General features: G+C 44.0%; 1 long non-coding RNA gene across 1 annotated transcript; it reads left to right on the top strand.

The window, feature by feature from the left end:
* Nucleotides 1-999: 999 nt before the first annotated feature.
* On the top strand, nt 1000-3433 carry LOC138151813 (uncharacterized). Its single transcript, XR_011165924.1, has 3 exons — nt 1000-1155; nt 2389-2536; nt 2838-3433. It is a non-coding gene; the product is annotated as an uncharacterized lncRNA (long non-coding RNA).
* The last annotated feature ends 1310 nt before the right edge of the window (nt 3434-4743 follow it).

Here is a 4743-nt window from a genome sequence, read left to right as displayed (position 1 = left end):
GTGGAACTTCTGTTTCCAGCTTCTGCCTTATATAGAGTCCTTCAGTTGAGTGTTACCTCTACCCCATAAAAGAGAAGTGGGCTCTGCCATGCTCTCTCAGTAAAACTCAAAGGTTTTTTGGTATAGCTTTGTAAGAGAGTAAAGCCCTAGAGCATACAGCCATCAGCTAGAGAAAAAAAAAAACCCAAAACATTAATTTATTGTTTCCCATTGGGAGGGGGAGATCTGTCTCTCCAAGCCTTGAATGGAATAAGGATTTTCTCTCCAGAGCATTATTCCTCATCACAACAAACATCAAGCTCTTGGGAATGCAGACTCATGCCCAGCTGACCAATGTTTTCAAGGCTTCTGGGGATTCTTCTAGCCTGGATTTCTTGATCATTAAGGAAAGTTCTCTATCAGAGACCTCATCCTTTCTCTGACTTAAAGTTTTTGTGATTCCTTATTTAATTTCCAATTAGTAAACTTTACCCTGTCTGCATCTGATTAGAAGACCCACTTCTAGTAAAGTGCCAAGGGCTCTGGATGTTTACCACAGCCTAGTTTCTCAACTCCAAACTCTTTTGGTCTCCCATGTAAATGAATAAGATATAATGCAAATGCAATATTCACAGCACTGACAGCGACTATGTATATGCTGCAATAGTTCTGAATCACAAAATATAACAGACTCTCCATAGAGAAGACAGAAGCAAAACATTTATTCAGACACCAGAAAGCCGAATCCTAAAACCAGAAAGTCAAATCCCAGCACCATATGAATCCATCATAGCATAGCAACAAACAAGTTGATACACCATAATACAGCAGGAAGCCACACCATACCTAGCTGTCTCCTTGACTGTGTCCTCCCCTCCCTCCTGCTCTAATTGCTCTCACAACTTCGTCTGGGCTCTGCTCCACTCTTCAGCAAACTCCTCCCATCACAGGCTCCATTTGATTACACTCAGCCTATTAGGAGGCAAGGAAGATCTTCAAACTCCCATTACAATTACATAAGAGAAAAGGATAAAAGGAGGTAGGGGAAGAAAGAGAACAACGTTTATTGTCTTCCCCAGCCTGATATTATACCTTCCTTTATGCATGTATGTGGTAAGCTACTTTATTGAATGGTATTCTCAAGGCAATGAGGAGCCACAGAGATTTTTGAGCAGGGTAAGGACATGGTAAAATATGAACCTTAGATTATTTTGTCAATTGAATGGACTAAAGGGGGAAGTATTGGAATAAGAGGATAATTAAAAGGTTATGACAATAGTGTTGGGGTTCATGGGCACCCCAAAAAGTTTTTGCTCAGACCATCTCCAAGACAAAGGCATTTATTGGGGTGACACACCCAGTGGGCCAGCTCCCTGTGGGAGACAGAGCAATTAGTCAGGTAAGGTGTCTAGTCTATATACAGACTGATGAGATGGGGGGAAAGGGATCAGGATAAGGGGAGGAGGGGCAAGCAAGCTCTGGAATGCCTGGAGTATGGGTAGTCAATAATCATTCAGATTAGCAAGAGAAACAAGAAAGGGGGGAGGGGAGTGCTGTTCTGGAATGTCAGGTAGTTGGGGGGGTGCTTTGTGAAAGCACACAGAGAAGTTCATGGTTGGGGCATCAATGGACATCCATGTACAATGGTCACATCCTGCACTTTTATCTCATAGCTCACATCCTGCATCCTGCTTGCTCCATCTGCCTTGAGCGCGCCTTTCTGCCTTGCCTCAGCAGTAGTAGAAACAAGGTGTAGGCTTGGGTAGTAGAAGGAAGAAAGGAAACACACATTTTTTTTTTTAAGCAATCGGGGTTAAGTAACTTGCTCAAGGTTACACAGCCAGTAATTTCTGGGTGTGGTGCTGAGTGTCTGAGCCCGGGATTAGATCTCCAGGTCGTCTCAACACTGGAACCGGTGCTCTTACTCACTGAGCCACCTGGCTGCCCCTAAGCAATTGGGGTTAAGTAACTTGCTCAAGGTTACATGGCCAGGTGTTTCTGGGTGGGTGCTAAGTGTCTGAGCCCGGGATTCGATCTCCAGGACGTTCTGACACTGGAGCCGGTGCTCTTACTCGCTGTGCTACCTGGCTGCCCCGAAACACACATTTATTAAGCACCTTCTATGTTCCAGGCACTGTACTTAGTACCCTTTACAAGTATTTTCTCATTTGATCCTCACAACAATGATGGGAGGTAGACACTATTATAATCCCGGTTTTACAATTGAGGAAAATAAGGCAGGCAAAGATTATATGATTTGCCTAAGGTCATATTAGCCGGTAAGGATCTGAGATTGGATTTGAACTCAGGTCTTTCTGACTACTGTTCTGGAGTTCTATCCACCTATACTATCTACAGGCTGAATATATAAGTAAAGAGATGGGAACAAATGGTCCCTTCATCTTACAGATGAAGAAATTGAGTGAGGCACATGGGTGTGAAGTTGCTTGCCCGTGGTCACAAAGTGGCTTTGCCAGGATCTGGACCCAGGTGTTTAAAGCTCACAATTGATTTCTCCCAGAGACATAGAATTGGAGCCCGAGCTAGCTAATGCAAGGTAAGTACTGGGCTTGTTTTTCAAGCTGGCAAGTGTGTGGGTTTTTTTTTTCTCTGTTGTCTATTTATTTTCCTTTTTCCTACTGTGGTGAGGGGAGAAGCCTCTCCTGGGGACTGGACTGAAGCTGCCTTGAATTGAATGGCCAATTGTAATGTAAATAGACCTGGGCGGATTATGAATGGGAAGTCATTTATAAGCTATTGTCTTTTTGAGAAGAGGATGTTGCTTCAGTCCCCTGGCTTCTAGACAGCTTTGTTCTGTGAATGAACTGGTAACTCCTGTTTATTATCTGTCTGGACAGAGAATGGTTGGTGTCTTTCTTTCTGGTGGCCCTCCCCACCCCTCCACCTCCCCCTGCTATTTTGCTGTTTGGAAACACCTGCTGCGACCTGGGAAGATCAGAAAGCCTAGAGGATGCTGTGAAAGGAGAAGCTCCTCTGCACTTTGGAGAAGAGCTCCCACGGTACCATGTTCTTAATTAGTACTAAATTCTCATACACTTGGCAGAGTAATTTCAAGACCGAGATCCTGGCTTTTGTCCTTGTGATTTGGGTTTGCAATTGGTAAAGAGATCTTTTTTTCCCAATATATTTTGGGGAATGATCTGCTGTAGATATTATTCATTTATGTTTTTATAAACCTGTCACAGGTACCCTTGAGATCTGTGTGATGATGTGTTAGCCACTTGGGAAGAACTATGCAAATGTTGCCAAGTGACTCTTGGCTTAGGGACCATAAGGCAGGTGTAGAGAACCTCACTAGCACTACTTGGGAAAGAAAAGAAAAGAAGTTAAGAAAGTTTAAAGTACACATAGTGACCTTTCCTGGGTCAAAAATGACAGTCGGACCTGCTAAAGTCCATTCCTATTCCCAGAGTGGAGACAGTTTAGACTAGGGAACATTGTGCCGGTGAGATGGATGGACCAGCTGAGTGGAGCACTCAATTTCCTGTGCCATTTTGAACGTCTGTAGCTAGGCTAGCATTGTCTTTTCCCCTGTGATTTGTAAAATACTTAGTATTGGGTGACAAGCATTTTAAAAGTAAATCAGGGGCGGCTAGGTGGCACAGTGAATAGAACACCAGCCCTGGAGTCAGGAGGACCTGAGTTCAAATCCAGCCCCAGAAACTCAACACAAAAACTAGTCTTGTGACCTTGGGCAAGTCACTTAACTCCAATTGCCCTCCACAAAAAAAAGCAAAAAAAAAAAAAGTAAATCAGCTCCATTGTGGTAAAGCAGGCCTATAGTTCCTATTCCTGGGGATACTGAGGCTGGTGGTTCTACTGAGGTTGGTGGTTCTACTGAGGCTGGTGGTTCTACAGAGCTGGGGAGTTCTAAACTCCAGAAGGTGTTGGAAGGAAAATTCACTATTTGGGCTTTCACCCAGACAAATGAGGCAAAACTCAGGACAAAGAGAATTAAAAGGAGTTTATAATAAGTACATCGAGGTAGCAACCAGTTGATGGGCTGATAACTGATCACTGATCAGGAGGGAAGGCTTCAAGGTGGAGCCAGCTTTAAGACAATTCAGATAGGTCTGCCTCAGGACAATAAAATAGGTCAGGCCCTAGCTTCTCAGTTCCTCCCCAAGACAGCAAGAATGTGACAATTTGCAGGTAGGGGTTCAAAGGTCACAAGTAGGGGATGACTTGGTAATGTGACCAATATCAGGGGACTGGGTGACACTTCCCCCAACACTGATTGACAAGCAGGTCTGGGACTATGGTATATGAGTCAACAAAACTTTCAATAAAGGGATAAAGACCATCTGGTGTCTGCACTAAATCTAGCACCAATATGGTGGACCCTTGGAAGCAGGAGGTGCACCAGACTGCCTAGACTGGGGCAAACCAATCCCACAAGTCAAAGCTTTCTGGCTGCTCTGCCATGGGGTCAGGTTCCTAGTGAAATGGGTGTGGGGAGGGAAGAAACAGGAATAAGTATTCATAGAACCTATTATGTACTTTTTACAAATATTTATCACAGCCTTCGAGGTAAGTGCTAACATTATCCCCATCTAATCCCCATTATCCTCAGTTGAGGATACTGAGGCAAACAGGTTCTGACATGACCTGCCCAGGGTTACACAGCAATTAAATGTCAGGGGTCATATTTGAACTCCAGTCTCCCTTATTCCTACAGCTAAGTGGCTCAGTGAATAGAATGATGGGCCTGGAGTCAAGAAGAACTGAGTTCAAATCCAACCT

The sequence above is a fragment of the Petaurus breviceps genome, unplaced genomic scaffold (genome assembly GCF_028583685.1).
Source record: "Petaurus breviceps papuanus isolate PSGF00001 unplaced genomic scaffold, PetGlider_PUasm1.0 90919, whole genome shotgun sequence".
Classification (NCBI taxonomy): domain Eukaryota; kingdom Metazoa; phylum Chordata; class Mammalia; order Diprotodontia; family Petauridae; genus Petaurus; species Petaurus breviceps.
This window is presented reverse-complemented; position numbering and strand designations above follow the sequence as displayed.